Consider the following 23,752-nt stretch of genomic DNA (forward strand, 5'->3'; position numbering starts at 1 on the left):
TGCTATGGAAAAGTGTGTTACAGAACCCAGAGTGTCAGGCTTGGAGGAGGAGACAGATGATTTAAGGATGCATCCGGCAATTATCATTTGGGCAAAGGAGATGGAATTGACAAAAGCTGATAAAGCTCTAGGAGATGAAATTGGCTGGATGGTTGATAGTTCCCAGTGGGAAGAGTCATTGGCTCTGCTTCTGGATACCATAGAGTTATAAAATCTTAGAGTTGTGAGAAGTCTGATGTCTGTCAGACTTAATCAAGGCTCTGTCACTTCTGATTCTGGGACCTTAGACAAATTTCTTAACTTCTGTGTACTTCTGTTTCTTCATCTGTAAAATGGAGTCAATTAACTGTACACCCCTCACTGGGTCACTTAAGGGTTTAAAACAGTCATGGCATATGAAGCTGATGTTTAGCATGTATTTTCCTTACGTGCTGGAGACTCTTAAAGGATCTGAAATGTTGAAAAAGAAGGGAATCAACTTGGTTGATGAGACCCCAATACAGTGTCTTTGACCATGGGTCTTCTCCATTTGTTTGGTTGATAGAACCATCTAGTCTAACACTTAGCTTTGCAACTGAGAGGAAAACTAGCCCAGAACAAAATAATTGACTTATGTAACTGAAGAATCCAGAAGTGGTTCTGGCTTCACTTGTGGTTTTTCCCAGAGATTCACATGGTCATCATGGAGCCAGCCCTGATTTTCTCCATTTTAGCCTCCTTTGCATGCCAACGTTCCCCTCGGAATGACCCTCACTGAGGAAGCTAAAGGTCTGCACCAAACCCAACCTTGTAGCTCCAGAGCACACCACCCAAGAGGGCAAGGACACCTCTTCCACCAGTTCCTGGATGGGAGAACAGTGGATTTCTTGTCCCCTCATGGGTGCCTTGTGTATTATTTGTCCAAGTTGTGTCACGTGCCTAGGGACAGGACATGCCAATTGGCTCAAGTCAATCTGAGCTCACCCCTAATGTTGACAGGGGAGGTCAATACAGGAGCTAATGCTTGAGGGAAGGGGTTCCCCCAGAGCAAACCTGGACATTGTGGACTGAATGAACTGGGACATAAATGTACCAAAGGCAAGCAAAACAACAAAACTATGGAAGCCATTAGCTGGGTTCTCAACTGTAGAAATCTGAGTAAGACTCTGTATATACTGAAAAAAACTGGGATTTTTTTCTTTTTAATCATTTCCCAGTCCCAAGAAGATTTTGGGTCATGAAAACTGTAACCACAAACCAAGGACTAAATGAACTTGATGCCTCCTAATATCCCTACCACGCTAATAAAAGACTAACAAAGAGACGGTCACTTCCCAGCTATTGGGCCACACTGGGGTGAGAGCCCCCCCGCACGTATTCCTTCTGCAGGCTGGAAGGAGCAAAAGGAGAGCCTAGACAGAGCTAGACAACGGCAGGCCAGCTGCTGACCCTGAGACCAGCAGGGACGGTGACCTCACCCTCATGGGTACAGCCAGACCCACACGACTTTCCTCTCCTGGGCTGATGAAGAGAGGCTCTGGGCCTTGCAAAACAGCTTATTATGTAGAAATATGGATTCACCACCACTCACTTCCTGCAAGGAGGGATATTGCTTGGAGCCAATCTCCTTTTATCTCTCTGCCTGGGTGCTTTCAGCTTCTTCCCCCCGGCTCTAGCAATGAGCCTGTCGGTATGCCGAATTCCTTACATTTCCCTTCAGAAAATAAAACTAAGACAGAGGAAGGAAACCTATTTAGCTCTAATGATGTGCGCAGTTCCATTTTTTCTGTTTGGATCTATTGCTGTTTAATGAGCTAAATATCCACTGGATGAATTAGATATCCTGATCCTGTGTGCGTCTCCCAGGAGGCAGCCTGTCCGTGGCAGGTTGTGCTTCAGACGTAGCACACGGGAACCACACAGGCTGCCACAACACAAACATGCCAGATACAGAACCAGAGCACGGGCGATGGGGACGTGGTTAAGTTGCAGGTGGTGAGTTACTCACAGCTGACCCCGAAGCCAGCCTAGCAGGCAAGAGATAAGAAAGGCAAAGTCGTGTCTTGATCAAAATGCTTGAATAAGGGATGCCTGGGTGGCTCAGTGGGTTAAGCCACTGCCTTTGGCTCGGGTCATGATCCCAGGGTCCTGGGATCGAGTCCCACATTGGGGTCCTTGCTCAGGAGGGAGCCTGCTTCTCTCTCTGTCTCTGCCTGCCACTCTGCCTGCTTGTGCTCTCTCTCTCTCTGACAAATAAATAAATAAAATCTTTTTAAAAAAATGCTTGAATAATTTTAGGACCCCTGGGTCAGAAAAAAAAGAAAGAAAGAAACTGATGAACAAGCTTGTAATGAGGTTTCTAGAATGGACAGGTTGTTTCAATTGTTTAACCAGAAGACGCCTTTTGTAGCTCTCCACTGACAACGTGGAAGCTGACCAATGATGAGGCCATTGGTCTTGCTAGAAAGCTCTGTCAGACGGGACTCTTGATCTGTTCTCCAGAATTATTCTAGTTCTTTGTTTTTATTAGAAAAGGAAATATCTAAAGTTGTTTTGTTCTTGGTCTTCTTCACCAAAGGAGCCACTTGGAATGAATCCATTGTAGATGGGAAGGGGCCACAGAAGTAATATTCGATCCCTTCATTAACTGATAAGGATTTCAAGGCTCAGATAGGGAAAGTCGCGTGGCCGGTTGGTAGTTGACCCATGGCCTAGAATACTAATGCTCATTCTAAATGCTTTACCGCTATTAATCTGTCCGAGTCTGTCACCAAGCTCACTTTGAGGAGAAGTCTGGGGCTCTTGGAGTGTTAACTAACACCCCCAAAGTCACGTAGCCAGGAATGGATAGAGATGGGATCCAAACCAAGGGGACCTCAGAGCCCATGGGGGCTTTGACTTTTCAATAAAACCCAATTCTTCTGGCTCCCAGGTTAGACATGTGAAGAAGCTCCAAAAATCAAAATGAAAAAGTATCTTTCCCTGTGGATCCTGAAGGAATCTTCTTGGGCCGACAAAATAAAACAAATGCCACGAAGCCTCCCAGCCCTTGTGCTGCCTCTCGCCAGCTCAGCTTCCAAAGATCCCCCCCCCCAGACTACATCCACTTGGGCTTTACTTGAAAGCTCTCCCCAAGAACTCCCCCCTCCTACCGTCCCACCTGCTTTTGTTTCCCAGCCATACCCAGAGTGCAGAGACCCCTTTGTATCGGTCAGGCCATTCTTTCCATCTGGAAGCCCCTTTACTCCATCCTCTACCATCAATCTTCTGCTTTGCCCTCAACCCAGTCACACTCAGGACACCCACTCCTCTCCACCAGGGCACTTTGCCCTCCACCACCTTCTCATAACTCTTTCCTTCATTATAATTGGTCCATTGGAAGGGCACACTCAGTGGATGGGGGTAGGGTCTTTGACGCTAGTCATACTTGAGTCTGAGATCTAACCATGCTGCCTAGAAGCTGTGTGGCATCAGGTAAATTGCAAACTCTCTGAGCTGCCTTTTCTTCACCCACCTACTTATTTCAAGCAGTTCTTATGAGAATTAAATGAGATGATTCATGGAGAGCACTTAGCCAGTGTCAGTCGTATCTACTGCAGCTATCACGGTTTTGGAGGCGCTGCCTTCATTATCACCATCATCGTCATCGCCGACACCATCATCATCATTGGCATATTATTAATAATCCCACTACCGAGTGTAAGCTCCTGGAGGTCTTGCTGATCTTTATGCACGGCCTTTAGTAAGTGCTTAATAAATGGATGTAGAATTGAATTGCTGAAGCGGCTGTTCAACTTACAATGGATTGTTTTGGCTCTGGTGATAAATTGTTTTCAAATCATTTGCCTAATGGCTTGCCACTCAGTTGGGTTTTGAGCTCCATAGGGTTTGCTGTTTCTCCCTACAGAGCACATACTCCATAAATATCGGGATATGTAAAAGTACTTAATGGAAGCTTAACTCACGAGCTTCCCAAAGGATGCTCAAGTTTTGTACCCACTAGTTTATTTTTAAAGGCTGTGGCCTGGGGTGCCTGGGTGGCTCAGTCGTTAAGCATCTGCCTTTGGCTCAGGTCATGATCCCAGGGTCCTGGGATCGAGCCCCACATCTGGCTCTCTGCTCAGCGGGAAGCCTTCTTCTCCCTCTCCCACTCCCTCTGCTTGTGTTCCCTCTCTCACTGTGTCTCTCTCGCTCTCTGTCAAACAAATAAATAAAATAAAGGCTGGGAGCTAAATTTGCAAGGGAAAGGGAAGTAGCATTTATTGGACACTTGAAGATGGTTACTATTTTTTGAGCAGTGACTTCATGTACTTTACATACTTCTGTGTACCAACCTCGCCATCAGTTTGTTTGGTGGACACTCATTTCCCCCACATCACAGTTAAGTAAATGAAAGCTGAAAGTGATTCATGAACGTGCCCGGGGGTAACAGCTGCTGTGCAGGGAACCCAGGGGGAAACAGTCCCTTTCTGACTTCAGTAGAACGTGTCTGACTCTCAGCTAAAATTTTGAGGTCCTTCACCACATTTAGTACTCCGTTCAAAACCGACAGTGGGTGACTGTCATCCCCATTCTACAGATGAGGAAATCCAGGCTTGCCTGTATCGGTGACAGAGCAGGGCTTTGCAAAAAGGGTGGTTCTAACCCAGCCCCTCGATTCCTTTCTTTCTGATTCTCCAGGGCCTGCCGCCAGAACCTTGGTGTCTGGAAGGATGCTCAGTTCAGTTCTCTTTCGATCTGCACACACAACCCCCAAGCCATCCGTACTCTAGCAAGCATTCCCTGCAAGCACCTGGCAGACACCCCGCCCACCACACAGTTAAGAGAGAAGGTATCATCCCAGATAGACGCATCTCCACATAGTAAAAACCCGGTGGAGAAAAGAAATGCCATCAGAAAGATGTATTGGTAGTCACTACCCAGTGGCTGGTGCAGCCTTGAATTCTCACTGAAGGATGAGCTCCGAGGGTTGTCATTATGAGCAGACTTCGCAAGCTGGGAATAGACGGAAGGGGGTGGGGAGTGTGCATCATGGACATTAGCAGCATCCCAGGGGCTGCAAGGGAGTGGGTAGATGGAGTTAAGCGGTCTTGGGGACCCGGCCTGTTTTATAGGCCCCAGGAAGACAATATAGTGGGGAGGGAACAGAACGGTAATAAAGCCAGAGACCCTGAGGTAGGAAGTGCCGCCAACCTCAGCAAAGCCTGGGAAATCGGTCTGCAAAATGAAAGAGGTAGAGAGGAGCACCAGAAATAACCTTGAAGGTAACAGATGAGGCAGAGGAGAAAAATCAATTCAAAGAAAACATATTAAACGCAGAAAAACTAAATGAGAGCTGGGGATTGAAGAAGTCGGGATGGAGAGAGCAGGAGGGACCGGGAGCCTGGGGGCTGGGTTCCTCCTGCAAGCCAACCGCTAACAAGCTCTGTGACCCTGGGCAGGGTGCCTCACCTCTCTGAGCCGTTGCAGGCTCTTCTTGAAAATGATGCAGTTTGACAAGGTAGCCAGCAAAGCCCCCTGCGATTCTGACAGTCTGTGATCAAGGACTGCACAAAGCTAGCAGGCTTTCAGGGAGACAGTCCTGAGCAACTAGATGAAAGCGAGCACATTTAGTGAGTTCTCCAGATATTTTTACATATCTGGGTGCTTGTGAGATGTAAATGAAACCACATGGGCTTGAGTTTCATTGTTCCTTCGTCTTCTGGGGGGTCCTGAAATTGATGAGGAAGGAAGCTCGTGGCATAAGTTAGCAAGCATCAAAGAGGCTACTTGGAAAGGATGCTGAGAATACATTTAAATGTTAGCATCACCAGAAATATGGTAATTATGTGAGAGGACGGAGGTGTTAACTAAACTTGCGGTTGTAATCATTTTGCAGTATATATGTGTATCAAATCATCTCCATTGGGTAGCTTCAACTTACTACCCTGTAAGTTGCCTGTCAATAACATACCCTGTATGTTGCCTGTCAATAACATCTCAGTAAAGCTAGAAAAAGAAAAAAAGGAAAGGAGGCCCAATGCTCACCCTGGATGACACATTCTTTACCTACAAATCCTAGCTATCGAGAAAACCACCTAGGAACTACAAGCAAAGCAATCAAGGAAGTAAAAGTAGCAGAAGGGAATTTGGATGCATCAGGTGCCTACAAGGGGTTTGGCATCTTTTATACGTCCCTCAAGTGTCATCCTGTCCCCACTAGTGCTCTACCTAAAGTTATAGGGGTGTCTATAACTTTATAGACCACATGGCGGTGTCTGAGTCAAGCCCTTATGGTAGTGGGCTCTCTCTAGGCTACCTTCAGTTCTGCTCTGGGCCACCGTTTAAAACACTGCTGGTCACTGCACAGAACTAGCACCGTGGATGGTGAGCATGATGCCAGCCACCCTGATCCTTCCTGCCCCTTTATTTCCCAAACACCACCATGGAAGGCTGGCTGGTTGTGTCAGGCATTGCAGAGGTTGGAGACAACTAAAAGAAATGTCACCACTAGAGGAGAGGAAGTTGTAAGCCTGGGTATTCTGGCGTAGTTTCACACAAAGGCTTGAATGCCAATGTCCATAGCAGATTTGTAATAGCCAACCATTGGAAACAGCCCAAATGTCCATCAACATGGACAAACAAACTGTGGTATAAGCACAGAGGGAAAGAAATGAATGAGCTGTTACTGCATGCAACACTATAGCAAGACCGCCAAATAATCACACCAAGTGAAAAGAGGCCAAAAGAAAGTACGTGCTGTATGATTACATTTATATACATGCATGGAAAATGCAAACAAATCTCTCGTGACAGAATGCAGATCAGTGGTTACCTGGGTATGGTGCTGCGGGTGGGGGTGAATCACAAGGGAGCACAAGTCAACTGTGGGGGATGACGGATACTATCTTAACTGTGATGACAGTGTCCCAAGTGTTACTTGACATGTGGATGTCAAGGTGCATCAGACTGCACATTTTAAATAAATTCATTGTTTTATAGATGTGTTGTATCTCAGTAAAGCTTTAAAAAAAAAAACCAAAAAACAAAAAAACTGTACATATCCTAGGACTGTCATCATAGACCGAGGGAAAAAATACAAAATCTTAAAACCCTCATGGGGAGTTGGACGTGCCCTCATGGGCACACACTTTGCCCTTTTTCGCTGAGAGCCCGTCCTGTTTTGCATACCCCGTGTGGCCCCCCACCCCTTTTCTGGAAATCCTCCCCCACCCATAAGCAGTTTCTGGCCCTGGATTGCGACACCCTCCCTCAGAGAAATCTGTGGCACAGGGACATTTCCCAAAATAGGAGATATTGTAGAAAAATAAGACCATAGACTCAGAATGGAAAATCAGCATGTGTGTGTGTGTGTGTGTGTGTGTATGGAAAACTGCTTTGCAAGAAGGAAGGAGAGGGTTCTCCTCAATGAGGGGCTGTAAACCACATATACCCACTACCTCCGAAGTCACAGGCCTTCTTTTACACATGAGTATAATGCAAAGTCCTCCCCACCCCCATGCACTCATCCACACACTTGAGAACCAGGGAAAAGGAGGAAGGCTGTGAGATATTCAGCAGGAAAGGAAAGTCAAAGCCCGTAAGTGTGAGTTAGCAACAATCTGTGAGCCTGTTTGAAAAGCATGCTAACAACATGCTTCTGAAAGGGGTCACGGTACTTACGCAGTGAGACATTAAGGCCCTGAGATTTTATGAGACTTTACCTTCCTTGTGCTAAATACTGATATGTAGTGTTGTCTAATTTGGAGGGCCTTCATTAATAAAGAGCCTGATGGTGTTCACAAAATAGCTTGGTATTTTTTATCTTTGATACCTGGTCCAGCAAACCTGAACCCCTTACAAGTGTACCACACACATGAACCTCCTGGTTCTTCTTTCCGGGCTAAAAGCCATTGCAAACACATGTGGATGCATACACACACATGCGCACACACACAAACACATACACACGTGTGTATACACACACATACAAACACACACCTCCCAACAAAGAAAACATCAATTCTCAAAGACAGATAACTCCACCATCAAGCTTTTCATTTCTTTGTATTTTGAGCAGGTCATATTATGGGGGAAGAAAGGCAGCATAAGTGTGTGTGAACTCCTTACCAAGCTACCAGAGTGTGATGGGAACAAGAGCGATACCATCTTTTTTTTTTTTTTTAAGATATTATTTATTTATTTAACAGAGAGAGAGACAGAGAGATCACAAGTAGGCAGAGAGTGAGGCAGAGGGAGAAGGAGAAGCAGGCTCCCTGCGGAGCAGAGAGCCTGATGCGGGGCTCGATCCCAGGATCCTGAGATCATGACCTGAGGCTTAACCCACTGAGCCTTAGGCGTCCCAAGAGTGAGACCTTATTTAAACCTCGCAGCAGTCCTCTGAGATAGATACTAATGTACCCACTTCATAGATCAGGAAACAGAGTCCCAAAGAAACCAAGAACATGCCCACGATTTACAACCCAGGAGGGGCCAGAAGTCCAGTCCAGATCTGCAGGATGGCCCAAGTTAGGTTCCTTCTCCTAGTCCTCAATACGTCTAAGCAAGCAGGTGGTAAAAAATACTAATGTGCAAATAGGTTGGTGGTCAGTGTGTGTTTATTTGTTTATTTATTTTGCTTTGGGTCTACATGCCACTCAAACTTGGTTTTCCAGGTTTTGGTTTCACAGCAGAGTCAAATCTGCTCACTACAAGAGGTGCAGTAATGCTCCTGTGTATTCATTCATGTAACAAATGTGTGTTAAGCAGCTACTATGTAGATGATGTTGAATGATATTGATGATTCTGAGGAACAGCTGTAACTAATACCATCAACGTCCCCGCCTTTGCGGACTCCCTATAGGGGACAGTGGCAGCCCACCAATGTGCCTACGGATTACTCTGTGATGAGAATTATGAGAAATGTGAAGAAGGGAGAAGAGAGAATAGTTTTGGGGTACAGAACAGAGGACTTCACCTGGGCTGAGTGGCATGAAAGAAGTCAGAGATAGCAACAAACAAGCCATTGAAGATAAACCACTGGGCATTTTAAGCAAGAAGCAGATACAATTGGATATGTTTCAAAGTGAAAACTGTAGCTACTCTGAATAAAAATGGATTAAAGAGAGAGCAAGAAGGACATAATTGGAAGGCAAATGCAATAGTCCAAGAATGAAATGTTGGGGACTCGGATCCAGGGATGGCATCAGGAATGGAGAGGAGTGAAGGGATTTGATTACTTTTAAGACAGAATTAACAGGATCAGGGGGTTGGTTTTATGGGGGCGGGGGGAGAGGGATGGATCTCAAACAAATCCCAAGCAAGACCACCAATGTTTATAGGGGTGCTGAGAACTGAGAGATGGAGTCGTAGAAAGGAGCCAGTTCCAGGGGTGAGGGGCAGGACAGGGGTCGGGGTTCAAACTTTCCAGTTGATGGCAAAAATTTACCAGTTGGTAAATCCTGAGGAAGGGTGTTTGAGAGTTTATTGTATGACTGGAAATTTTTTTGCTAGTTTAACAGTTTTCCAGGATAGAAAAAAATATTGACTTGGGGACATGTTAATTTTGGGAATCCTAGAGTAAGACAGATGAGACAACATGTCAGGATAGCAGTTGGATATATGAGTATGGAATTTTGCTGAGAAGTCATAAGAAGAAAAAGACATAACATTTAGGAATCTATTATATGCATTTATATATGTAATATAATTTTTATATAATGTATATGTTTATATATATATGCCCATTTATATATCTAAATATTATTTCTAGTGTCTTCAGAATAGTTATTTAGCTGCTTGTCACCATTTATTAAAGCAGCCCCTTACTTTGGATGGTTCAGCTATTTTTAAGCTTCAGCTTATCCAGAAAATGCAGCAGTAGAGTTATTTTGTGAATCCCTTTATGTAGCTTTGGAACCCAGGTATGAAATTCCTGATCCAAAGAGTAAGAAGGTCTTTGATACTCTATATATGGGAAACTTTCCATTAGAATCAGCAACTCTCATTTTTTTTTTCACACGAAAAAAGTGGTTTCCAATTACCTAGAACATAATTCATGTGGACCACTATACTCTCCAGGGAAGGTGATGGAGGGAGTTGCTTTGAAAACACAGCTGTGTCCAGGTAACTCCAACAGGGTTGTTGAACAGGAATGGGGTCTCTGGAGGCATCTATGCCAGGAGTGTGCTGCTCAGAGGACAAGAAGCAAGCAAGTGATAGGATGGTGGCATCGGGAAGCTGCCTGGGAGCCTCAAAAGCTGCAGATGATGACTGTTTTAGAGTAGGTCTTGGCTCCTAGCCAGCAAGAATTTCTAAAGCTGGCTGGAAGGAGGAAGACAGTTGATTCTAGGGAGATCAGGAGGAGCTGAGCCCACCACTTGAGGGCACCATCAGGCTCTTCCTCATCTGGACACACTGTGGTTTGGACACAGATGCTCCCTGGCAAGGAGATAGTTCAGTTGTGTTGGTTTGTGTCATCCTTAGCCTGGGGCAGGAAGGGCCAGGCAGGAGGGACAAGAAAAACAGTGATGACCGGTTTATAAAATGCTTTCCTAGCCGCCATTGCATTTAACACACCAACACACCCAGCAACTGGGGTGTTCGGAAGTGGGGATGCCTGAGAGGCAGAACTAAGAACATACCCAGCCCCCACTCCCCTCAATATACCTTACTGAGGCTAGGTTCAAAGGTTGCCTTCTAGGGGCTCCTGGGTGGCTCAGTCCTTAAGTGTCTGCCTTAAGCCCAAGTCATGATCCCGTAGTCCTGCGATCCAGCCCCGTGTCATGCTCCCTGATCAGCAGGAAGCTGGCTTCTCCCTCTCGCACTCCCTCTGCCTGTGTTCCCTCTCTCGCTCTCCCTCTCTGTCAAATAAATATATAAAATCTTTAAAACAAAACAAAAACAAGAAACAAAGCTTGCATTCTAAAGGACTCATTCATTCAGCAACTACTGCATCACTTGCTAGTCCATTTGGGGTAGGTGTCAGGTACTGGGATGAAGAGACATGATCCCTACCTGTGTCCATGTCTTATAGCTACTGTTACAAATTCCCAGAAACTTGATGGCTGAAAACTGGACATTTCTTAGCTCCCAGTCATGAAGGCCAGACATCTGAAAGCAGTTTCAGTGGGTGGAAATCAATGTGTTGGCAGAGCCACACTCTCTCCAGAGGCTCTAGGGGAGAATCCATTCCTTGCCTCTTCCAGCTTCTGGTAGCGGCCAGCATTCCTTGGCTTGTAGCCACATCACTCTAATATCTGCCTCCATCCTCACACTGCCTTTTCCTCTGTGTGTCCTGGTTGTCTCATAAAAGGATGCTTATCTTGGCATTTGGGATGCACAGGGATAATCCAGGATCATCTCCTCTTCTCAAAATCCTTAATTTACTCACATCTGCAAAAAAAGCTTTACCATTTAAGGGAACCCTGACAGGTTCCAGGGATTAGGACCTGATATCTTTGGGGCCACCATTCAGCCCACTACACTGCCCTCAAGCATTCACAGTCTGATGGGGGAAACAATGGCACAGATAAGAGATTATAACATAATAGATGAAGTATGGTAATGCAGTTGCATTATGGATAGAAGAGTGTCTCAGGACGGCTTCCCAGAGGAAGCAACATTTGAGCTGAGACATGAAAGATGAGTAGAAATGAGTCAGGCAGATGACTGGAGTGGGGCATTTGGGAGGGTGAGGTATCGAATCAGACCTTCTCTGGGTGAGTGAATGACATGCAGGGAGTTCTGTTTCCAGAACATTAATGTGTTTGATTATCATCTAATTATGAATTATTTGATAGAAGAACTAGGGAAAATAGTACTTTAGAACAAAAATAAAATGACTTCTGTCTTCTGAAAGTCAGAGAAAAGTGGGGATGATCACAGGAGGGAAAGGGAATTCAATGCACACAGACAGTTATGGTAGGGTGTCTTCTGTTCCAAGGCATCTTCCTCTTGGAAGGCCTTGGAAGGCCTCTGCTCTGGGGCATCTTCCTCTCCATATATTTCAAAGTAGTCCCTACATGACTCCTTCAGCACTGCCCATCTGCACGGTTGTCAGGCAGCTATAATGAGTGCATGTCAGCAAAGGTGAAAATGGAAAAGTAGGGAATCCTCACCCAGCAGCACCACACAGGAGACATCAAGCCAGATATGTACTCTCTCGTCTAGGCAGGTCCCCCATGGCTCAAACCCTGGTCTATTTCCCTCTATGTTAAGCTAGGCTGGGAAGAGCCACCTTCACCCACTCCCAGAGAGCCTCCTGCCACCAGAACCAGCTCTCAGGAGCCAGGTTCCCACTGTCTTTTCCTTGGTCCCCGTGTGGTGCCCTCAACTCCCCCAAGTCCACAGTAACAGTAGAAGTAAAATGTACATCCCCACATCTATTCCAGAAAGGGGAAGTAAAAAAAGAACCCAGCTGTAAACACTCTTCTAGCTGTCTCCTAGCCCATCATGCCTGCATCCTTCTGGCCAGTGGCTCAAATTCCCCATCCTTAGTCTCATGGCTCCTAGAGCAAATGCTTGATGGACAGAGCAGAAAGAGGTGGGACTGATCTCATCCTGCCTTGCTCCAGGATGGGGCACAGGGCCACCACCTCCAGAGTTCTTCGTTTCCAGAGTGGCCCTTGTTCTTTCTCTGGAGCACTTTTTCTCTTTTCTAGAAGATTCCTTCCTTCATGGAACTACTGCTTCTCCAGCTCCATCTTTTTTTTTTAATTTATTTTTTATTCATTTTCAGCATAACAGTATTCATTATTTTTGCACCACACCCAGTGCTCCATGCAATCGTCCCCTCTCTAATACCCACCACCTGGTACCCCAACCTCCCACCCCCCGCCCCTTCAAAACCCTCAGGTTGTTTTTCAGAGTCCATAGTCTCTCATGGTTCACCTCCCCTTCCAATTTCCCCCAATTCCCTTCTCCTCTCTAACTCCCCATGTCCTCCATGCTATTTGTTATGCTCCACAAATAAGTGAAACCATATGACAATTGACTCTCTCTGCTTGACTGATTTCACTCAGCATAATCTCTTCCAGTCCCGTCCATGTTGCTACAAAAGTTGGGTATTCATCCTTTCTGATGGAGGCATAATACTCCATAGTGTATATGGACCACATCTTCCTTATCCATTCGTCCGTTGAAGGGCATCTTGGTTCTTTCCACAGTTTGGCGACCGTGGCCATGGCTGCTATAAACATTGGGGTATAGGTGACCCTTCTTTTCACTATATCTGTGTCTTTGGGGTAAATACCCAGTAGTGCAATTGCAGGGTCATAGGGAAGTTCTATTTTTAATTTCTTGAGGAATCTCCACACTGTTCTCCAAAGAGGCTGCACCAACTTGCATTCCCACCAACAGTGTAAGAGTGTTCCCCTTTCTCCACATCCCCTCCAACACATGTTGTTTCCTGTCTTGCTAATTTTGGCCATTCTAACTGGTGTAAGGTGATATCTCAATGTGGTTTTAATCTGAATCTCTCTGAGGGCTAGTGATGATGAACATTTTTTTATGTGTCTGATAGCCATTTGCATGTCTTCATTGGAGAAGTGTCTGTTCATATCTTCTGCCCATTTTTTGATATGATTGTCTTTTGTGTGTGTTGAGTTTGAGGAGTTCTTTATAGATCCTGGATATCCACCTTTTGTCTGTACTGTCATTTGCAAATATCTTCTCCCATTCCGTGGGTTGCCTCTTTGTTTTGTTGACTGTTTCCTTTGCTGTGCAGAAGCTTTTGATTTTGATGAAGTCCCAAAAGTTCATCTTCGCTTTTGTTTCCTTTGCCTTTGGAGACATATCTTGAAAGAAGTTGCTGTGGGTGAAATCGAAGAGATTACTGCCTATGTTCTCCTCTAGGATTCTGATGGATTCCTGTCTCACATTGAGGTCTTTTATCAATTTTGAGTTTATCTTTGTGTATGGTGTAAGAGAATGGTTGAGTTTCATTCTTCTACATATAGCTGTCCAGTTTTCCCAGCACCATTTATTGAAGAGACTGTCTTTTTTCCATTGTATATTTTTTCCTGTTTTGTCGAAGATTATTTGCCCATAGAGTTGAGGGTCCATATCTGGGCACTCTACTCTGTTCCACTGGTCTATGTGTCTGTTTTTATGCCAGTACCATGCTGTCTTGGTGATCACAGCTTTGTAGTAATGCTTGAAATCAGGTAACGTGATGCCCCGAGTTTTATTTTTGTTTTTCAACATTTCCTTTCCAGCTCCATCTTTTTTTTTTTTTAATAAATGTCTATTTTAATGTTTTTCACAATAGAATAAATGCTTCTCTTGATGACTGCAGATACGTAAGGCTGTTTGGTAGTATCCAGAACCACCACAGGAATGGTTGTTTTCCTGATTGGTGTGTAGTTTTCAGTAATTATAAGGAATTACTTGTCTTGAACTGCTGTCAAACCAGCAGGACTGCATTTATACATCCATCATTTTCAGGATTGTTGGTAACCTGGGCATATTTTCCCCAAATAACTTTGCCTCCTTGTGTCACAAGGCCCAACTCGCTCACGTTCACCTCAATTACAGTACCTTTGGTAATAACACCCAAAGTTGTATATAGTGGGGATGAAGGATGTCTTTTTACACAAACAACTGGCAGGCAAACGGTGGCTTTCAATTCGTGATGTGTTACATGGGCCTTTTTGAAACGTAAGCCCATTGGCCTAATGAATCTTTCATATTTAGGTGGTTTTCAAGTAAAGCCATCTCCAACAAAGCAGAGTTTAGTGACCATTCTTTTCCATGCTTTCTTCTTTCTCTTTCCTGTTCAAATAACTTTTAATACTTCTGTTTCTCCCTGGGCTCGAACTTTGGGTAAAGGAACTTCCCATTTTCCCGCTTTCTCTTTTTGTTTTTGTTTAATCATATTAGAAAGTACTTTAGCTCGAGACTGTCCCTCCCTGTCCAGTAGATATGCAGGTACTGCTCCTTGTGGAGTCTTTTCATCATTCTTTTGTTTGGTGTTTCTCTTTTCATGCATCTTGACAGTCTTTTTCATCTGTATTTTCTCACCATGGTGCTGTTTATGGTAGAGCTTAGCTTTCAGACCAATCATCTTTTTTGCCTTCTTTGAACGTTCATGAGCCTCTCGACCTTCTTTCTTTCTCTTTTTCTCATGGTAATCCAAACGATAGCCATAGCGCTTCCGGTATAACTCAATATATTCATTTTGTGGCATGGTGATGGCTGCAGAGCTGTGGGGTGCAGCTGTCGGGGTGCAAAGAAGATCTGTTTTCGGATCTCCCAGACCCACGAGCTAACTCCACGCAAGCCGCGATGGGAAAGACTCCAGCTCCATCTTTAATCACAGGAGCTGCGTGCCTTTTCAATGTGGAACCTAACCACAGGTGACTGGCCCAGCAAGGGTCACCTGACCAGAACTGGGCCAATCAGAGTCCTTCAAAGGAGGTCTGGCTCCAGGAAAAGAACTGAGTCTCCTCAGGTGGCCAGAGCAGAGGACGTGTTACGTCAGCAGCTGCAAGCAGGCACAACCTGACTAGTGAAAAAATATCATTTGGCAGTGAACAACAAAAATAAAGTAGACATAAAGAGAAGTAGGAGGCAAGGGTCAGAGGAAGGAAGAGGTCTGGTTTCTTCATGGTAATCCAACTCCCGATGCTGGTTTATCTTTGGTGGGCATCTCAGCCCTTGAGTTCTACAAAATGCTCCAGTCATCCCTTCAGGAACTGTCTCCCCACCTCTTTTGCCCTCTTGAAGTTGCCCAGAGACAGTTTCTGCTTTCAACCAAAAGGGAACTAGCTCATCATGCCCGGTGTTGACAGGTCCCGCTCTGAACAATCCTGGCTTGCCCACTCACAGCCCCTTCCAATGCTTTCCTCTCCCTAATGAACCTCACTCTTCTCTCTGTTCCCGATACCTAGTCCCTCTCATTAGGAGAACTGACTGCTTATTCCTGTCTCAGGCTATTTATGTCCAGTCTCCTGATATCTCCATTTCCAGTAGTACTTTGACAAATAGTTATACCAATAAGCACACCCTTCTTTGACAGTCCCCCTTGACTTCTCTTGGTTAATGACATCTCTAGGCAGGTCACCTAGGACACATCCGACACCGGGGACAGACTCTGCTTCTGTTTTTCTTCACCTCTTCTGTCCCCATCAGACTCTCAGAAGTTCTCCCTTGCCATGTGATTGTAGGCAATTACATGCAATCAACACTCCCTTGGATCCTATGCATTCACACGTCAGGACCTGAACTCACAGGGCAGGCAGAAAGTGAGCAGGGATCACAGCTCATTCTGTAGTAATTCACCTGCAGACACCAAGGTGGAGAAGAAAATGTGGCCTTTATCTCCTGAACCTGGAGACTGGCAACCTCCCCCATTAAGAAGGTCTGCCAGATTACAAATGACTTCAGCATTGCAGTCGGGAATCCACACTGAGAATTCTAATCTTTCTCTCTAATTTGGCCAAGTGCCTAAAGGAGTCATTTTCTTGCCATAGCCACAGAGGCTGGGAATTCCAGGCTCTGAGTTATAACTCAGGGTTACAATTATTAATAAACTCTCACCTAAAATTCAGTTTCATGTCAACCACGGAAATTACCCTTGCTGGTGTAATAGGGTTTACCATGTTCAGGCTCTTGAAGGGAAAGAAATAATTCATGAGATTAAGCTTCAAATGTTTGTCCTCTTTGGCAGGGTTGTCCTTGGGAAGGAAAGTGGTCTTCAAACCATTCTTTTGCTGCTGACCAGCATGCTTATGACACAAGGGGGTTTGTTTTCTTAGAGTTCTCTTGTCTCATCTTTCTCTTTTCTGTAATAGAAATGGTCTCCTGTTCCCTCTGCAAATCAAGGAAAGTGCTTAAGAAAATGCTATATCACACACTTTGCATGAAAAGTACAAAGTACATAATGCAGTATTCAGTCCACAAGAAGAATAGATCCAAACAGGGGATTTAGAAGGTCAACATGAGTGTTCTGTAAACATCAAAATAAGCAGTATATGTATGGTGCCACCTGGTTTGCAGCATACTTTCTCATATGGTTGTTGGTTTGAACAACAACCCCAAGTGATAGTGGATTTGTGCCCAGAGACAGCCAGTGCTTCCCCAGGTGTCACTGCTGATGCGTAGCATAGCCCAGACTTCACCTCCCATCTTCTGATTGTATATGTGATGCTCTATCCACATGATCATGTCTCAAGGAAGTTATCTACTACAGTTTTAATTTAAAATAGGAGCGGCAGGCTTTTTTCTTCCAAGGGCCAGGTAATAAATATGTTACACCTGCAGGCCATGCCATCTCTCACAATTACCCAATACTGGGCACATGGTACAAAAGGAGCCATAGACAATATGGAGACAATGGGTTTAAAAGTATCAAGACCGAATCTTTTTGTGAAAGTTAGAGCTAAGGTTGAAGTTAGCAACTCCCGCTCCCCTCACTGATGCTGACATGAAGGCCATTTCCATTTCCCAGTAGCACAAAATTCCCTGCCACCCTAGCTTTCTTGTGGCATAGTCATCACATTCCCAACCTACCCTAACCCCTACCTACCCCCCAGAAGAATGGAGCTTCAAATCGGGGAGGACCCTGGGAGAAACACTAATGGAAACAGTGGCTGTTAGGTTGAACCTTAAGGGTACAAAAAGTAGGCTTTTAAGGTTTTTGAATTCCATATTTTCCAATAGGCCATGAATTCAGTTCTTGCCTATACCTCTGTGTCCCTGCCTCATTCACTCCTCATTCTTTCCATCACCTCCTGTGGTCTCTCTCCACCTCTCAGTCTCTCCAGCGCTCCAACTCACACTTTCCGTGGCATCATTTCTAGCTCTCACTTAAAAAAAAAAAGGCTCATATTCTGGCTTCCAAATGACCAATAGCACCTTCAAAACAAGGAGAAGCTTAGCTGACAGGTCACACGTCCAACCTTTTAAAAGACTAAAGGAACTTCCAGCTGTAAAGGAGTGCAGACATGAACAAATCCTCTTTGCAAAAAAAAAAAAAAAAGAGAGAGCTATAAAACTAGACAAAATTGTGAAAAAAAAAAAAACAAAAACAAAACCAGAAAACCAGCCATTTCAAATCTGGCGATTGGCCAAAGGCAAACAACACATTTGAAAACTCTGGAACTTTAGGTAGAAACAGAAGGAGTCTGAGGCATTCTTGCTGGCCATGAAAACCAGCAGCTTCACTGCCAGAGGGGGCTGACTTGATGGAGAGTGGAAGGCAGAGCCTGTGCCAGCTGCAAATGTGGAAACTGCAGCTCTCCTAACCTCAGGTTGAGATCCCAGGTAAGGTAAACTACAGACCAAGAACTAGCCAAAAGTTTAACAGGGAGACCCTGGAAATGATAGATGAGAGACTACAGGGGGCTTGATAAGCTCTCTATACATCCATGCCTGACCTGGCTGTTCAAACATCAGGGACCTGTGAATGTCTGGTGGGAAGTAAAAACCATGGCAAAGCTGAAAATTGCATAACCTTTAAATGCACTCCCCAGCCCACACAGAGATCCACCCGCAGGAGGTGGGTAGCCCTGTTGTCTAGAGGTGTTTGAGCACAAACTCCACCCAATCATTGGATGACCACTAAGCTAGGTGGGGGAAAAAAAAAAAAAGACTCAAGGATGACAAGCTAAAATATAAAAATAAGAAATTTTTAAGAAACTAAGCAGAGACATAAACAGCTGGACAGCACATGGCAAAAAATTGTGCAGATTAAGGCTAGGCAAATGGGCACAGATTACAAAAACTGAATCAAAAAGGAATGCAAAATGTGACTAGGGCTCTAACAAGTGAAGGAATTGAATTAATAATTAAAAATCTTTTATACACATAAAAAGCTCAGCCCCAGATGGCTTCACTGTTGCATTCTATCACATTTTTAAAGAGGAAATAATGCCGATCCTCCATAAACTCATTCAGGGAATAGGAGAGTGGGGGGCACTTCCCGGCTCGTTAGATAACGCCGGTATCCCTCTACCACCAAAGACAGACAAAGGAGCCACAAACAAGACCTACAGATCGATATTCTTTATAAACATAAATGCAAAATCTCTTAAATATTAACAAACTGAATTGATCAATATATTAAAAAGATTATGCATCCTGATGAAGTGGGATTTGTCCTAGAGATGCAAGATTGGCTGAAAATGTGAAAATTGATTCACGTGATATGCCATATCAAAAGGATAAAGAACAAAACCCACATAATTACAATAGGTGCAGAAAAAGCATTTGACAAAATCTAATATCCATTCATGCTAAGAATTTTTTCAACAAAATAAAAATATAGGGAACTTCCTCACTGGATAAAAGATACCTATGGAGGGAATGAAATTAGATGGGATCAGGAGGGAGACAAACCATAAAAGACTCTTAATCTCACAAAACAAACTGAGGGTTGCCGGGCGGAGAGAGGTAGGGAGAAGGTCGTGGGGTTATGGACATTGGGGAAGGTATGTGCTATGGTGAGCACTGTGAAGTGTGTAAACCTGGCGATTCACAGACCTGTACCGCTGGGGCTAGTAATACATTATATTTTAATAAATAAATAAAAATTGTAAAAAATAAAGCTAAAAAAAGTATTACTGGGACTTCAATAGCTTATATATTAGGAAACAAGAAAAATATGGTACCTATGCATTATATACCTTCCCATCCAAACACTAGCCTGACAAGATGTTACAGATGATAAGTTTTCATCAGGGTCTTCAGAAGTGGAGCTCTTGGGCCAATACTCCTGATGCTTGACTTGTGATGTCTTTATAAAGCTGAATAAACTGATACAAATTCATTTAAAAAAAAGATACCTATGGAAGCTTTACAATGTATAGAATATGTAACGATGAAAGACTGAATGTTTCTCATAGCAACTCTCATGACTCCTGTTCAGTATTATACTAAACATTCTAACCACTGTAATAAGGCAAGGGAAGGAAATTGGCAACACACAGACAGGCAGGAAAAGAAAAAGTAACACCTTTTATTCTATTATAGCATGATCCTATATGTAGAAAAACCTATCTGTATGTATGTATGAATGTATGTATGTACATGTATGTATGTATGTAAATATGTATGAAGCCTATCAGGAAAAAAACACAACTAGAACCAATGAACAAATTTTGCAAAGGTGCAGGTTACAAGATCAATGTTTCAAAATCAATTGCATATTTATAAGCTAGCAGTGAACAATCCAAAAATAATAATTAGGAAAATAATCTTATTAACAATGGTATAAGAAAGAGTAAAATACTTAAAAAATAAATTTAGCAAAAGAAGTGCAAAACTTGATCACCAAAAACTATAATGCTGAGAGAAATTTTTAAATATCTAAATAAATGGAGAGAGAGTCCATGTTCATGGTTTGAAGGACTCGGTATTCTCTCCCAATTGATCTATAACTTCAAATCAAACCCAGGAAAGTTATCAACGTTCTTTTTTTAGGAAATTGACAAGCTTGTTATGACGTTTATATAGAGATGCAAAAGATGTCAAATAAACAGAACTATTTTGTGAATGCACAAATTTGGGCTACCCGATTTCAAAACTTAGTATACATCTACAGAAATTAAGGATGTATGGTACCGAGCCACCCTAAGAATAGACATAGAGATCAACGGACCGGAAATGAAAGTCCTAAAATAAATCTTTTTCTTGATGGTCAATTAATTTTTGACAAAGTTGCCAACTCAGCTCAGTGGGGTAAGGATGGTCTGTTCAACCAATGGTGCTGGGACCATAGAATATTAGTATACAAATTTAAACCCTTACATCGTAGGATACACAAAAATTAGCTCAAAATTGAGGCGACTGGGTGACTCAGTCAGTTAAGTGTCTGCCTTCAGCTCAGGTAATGATCCCAGGGTCCTGGGATGGAGCCCCACATCAGGCTTCCTTCTGAGTGGGGCGTCTGCTTCTCTCTGTGCTCCCTCCCCCTCCCTCACTCATACTTCCTTGTGCATGTTTTCTCTCTCTCTCTCTCTCTCTCTGAAATAAATAGAATCATTTAAAGAAAATTAGCTCAAAATGGATCATAGACCTAAATGTAAGAGCTAAAACTACAAATCCTTATGGGAGAAAATCTTTCTGACTTTGCATTAGGCAAAGACTTCATAGATACAACACCAAGAGAATGGTCCTTAAGAGAAACAATTTGACAAATTAGACTTCATCTAAATAAAAAATAATTATTCTTCAAAAGGCACTATAAGAAAATGAAAAGATGAGCCACAGATTAAGAGAGACTATTTGCAATATAAATATTTGCAAGTAATATAAAGGACTTATATTCAGAATATGTAAAGAACTCTTACATCTCAATTATAAAGGATAAACAGTTCATTTTTTTTTTTTTTTTAATGATCAGAAGAGGTGCTCTTGGCTGGCTCATTCAGTGGAGCATTTGACCCTTGATCTTGAGGTTGTGAGTTTGAGCCTCACATTGAGTGTAGAGATTACTTTTAAAAAGACCTGGGGCTCCCGGGTGGCTCACTACGTAAGTATCTGCCTTTGACTCAGGTCATGATCCCCAGAGTCCTAGAATCAAGACCTGAGTGGGGCTCCCTGCTTATAGAAAAATCTGTGTCTCCCTCTTCCCCTCTCTCTGCCCTCTGCCCCCCCTTGTGCTCTTGCTCTCTCTCTCTCTCTGAAATAAATAATTAAAATCTTAAAAAAAAAAAAAAAGTAAATGGGCAGAATACTTGGGTAGACATAAGACCAAAGAAACCAAAGAATGGTTAATAAGCACATGAAAAGATACTGCATGTCATTAGTCTTTAGGGAAATGCAAATTGAAACCACAAAGAGATACCACTCTGTATCTACTAAAATATCTCTAATCAAAAAAACCAACAATCGCTGATCTCAGTGACTGTGAAAAAACTGGAGCCCTACAAAGTCCAGCCCAACTTAAATTCTCTTGTGCTCCTCTGACTCTGGGTTCTTTGCTTGTCTCATAGATCTTCTGTCTGGCTTTCTAACAACCCACTTACAAAACTCACCCTCTCCTTGCCTTCCACATGCCCAAAACCCCACTCACACAAAGCACTGATGAGTATGGAGTATACTTTATTTTTAAAAAAAAATAAAAAAAGATTTTATTTATGTATTTAACAGAGAAAGAGAGCACAAGTAGGCAGAGAGGCAGGCAGAGAGAGAGGGGGAAGCAGGTTCCCTGCTTAGGGATCCCAGGACCCTGAGATCATGACCTGAGCTGCAGCCAGAGGCTTAACCCTCTGAGCCATCCAAGTGCCTGAATATACTTTATTCTAGACACCTTGTGGAGTCAAAGAAGAGGAAGTCATCTACACTAGAGCACTTAAAGCAACTGTACATAGAACATTTGATATTCTTATCATGCTCTCAAGCCATCTCCGAGAACATTCACAGGTCCTTCGCACTGTGTTGTTGTAACTCCATACCCTCTCTTCTTTCGTCTTTCCATCCGTCTTTCCGCTCCTTCTTCAGCCCCCAAATATATATTTATATTTATATTTGTATATGCATATATTCTTTTCCTCTTCCTTTCTCATGAAGATCAGTTTATCTACCTTTTTGAGGTCTTGTCCATTTTCATGCCAAGTGACCTATCATGACATTGCCTCAAACCATGGTATCAGCCAGGTTTTCCAAATTGAAAGTTACAAAAGAGTGGAAAGAAAGAAAGAAAGAAAGAAGAAAAGAAAAGATGGAAGGAAGGAAAAGAAAGGAGGGAGGGAGGAAGGAAAAAAAGACGCCAGATGATTTAAGCAGAGAAGACCTTTGTTGATACTGAGTTGCTCAAAAAATTGCCAAAAAGACTGTAGAATAGACTCATCCTCAGAAAATAAGCAGGAACACAGGTAGGCTGTGCAAGATAGCCCACACTCTAGAACAAGATCAGTGAAAATCCTGATCAGTTCAAAATCATTGAACCCAAGACATGGAAGTTCACACAAATGGGTCTGCCACCCCATCCGTAGAAACAGGATGCCTCTGTACCCCTCCACCACTGCTTCCAGAATTCCCCACCATCATTGTTTCTTGGCTTCAAAGTCTGGAGAATTTCAGATTGGTTGGACCCAGGTCCTCTGCCTGCCTCCTAACCACAAAGGAGACTGGAAAAATGAGTCATCGGACTTTTCAGCTGTTAGGGTGAGAGTCTCTTCTCACCCAATTCCATACCATAGAGAAGTCTCCCAACATAGGAAGGGAATTCAAATATTGAAGAACCCCAAAATAACAAAAACAGCCTTTATGACTAATTTGAATAATGAGAAAATGTGCTCAACATAGTGATTCAGAAATTCTGAACGCCCTGATTTTCTTTGCGTAAGTTCTGTTTTGCTGTATCCAAGATAACGAAGAAGAAAAGTTGGGGGTTTGGCCTGAGTAGGAAAGGCAGGACATTCCCCAATTCTTTGCATTGTTATGCGCATCTTGGCCCTCCCAACCATGGGTCCCCTCTGTGTAACTATGCCTTGTTTGCCCAGGGGCTGGCACAATCCTTGAACAGCCCACGCCTCCCTCCACACTGTGAAGCAATTACAGTTCTGTAAACAAATGCTTACCTTTTCCCGCCAGCTGCTATTTAAAGGAATCTTGAAGCCAAACTCACCTTTAAAGAGAAGAATCCTAATTGTGATGGAAATATATATTGTGATGGAAATATCACAATTACCATGAAATTTTGCATATTGGCTGTTAAGGTAGAATTCACCTAACAATATTGAGCCACCATTATAAATATACATTTCTCATGACATTTTCTGGGACTCTCCCAGAGAGCTCCTGGTTAGAATAAAGTAGAAATGTCAAATGCAGGGAGCCCTCTACTCTG

The 23,752-nt window shown here is 43.4% G+C and overlaps 1 protein-coding gene and 1 pseudogene across 1 annotated transcript in view; one reads left to right on the plus strand and one right to left on the minus strand.

Annotated features, from left to right (window-relative positions):
• The window catches only part of ASIC2 (acid sensing ion channel subunit 2), a 962,539-nt gene that overhangs the window by 554,718 nt on the left and 384,069 nt on the right, over positions 1–23,752 (plus strand). The window lies entirely within an intron of this gene.
• Positions 14,189–15,163, minus strand: LOC101685062 (annotated as a pseudogene).

Source organism: Mustela putorius, unplaced genomic scaffold, assembly GCF_011764305.1.
Source record: "Mustela putorius furo isolate JIRA1106 unplaced genomic scaffold, ASM1176430v1.1 tig00003962_pilon_pilon_pilon, whole genome shotgun sequence".
Lineage (NCBI taxonomy): Eukaryota > Metazoa > Chordata > Mammalia > Carnivora > Mustelidae > Mustela > Mustela putorius.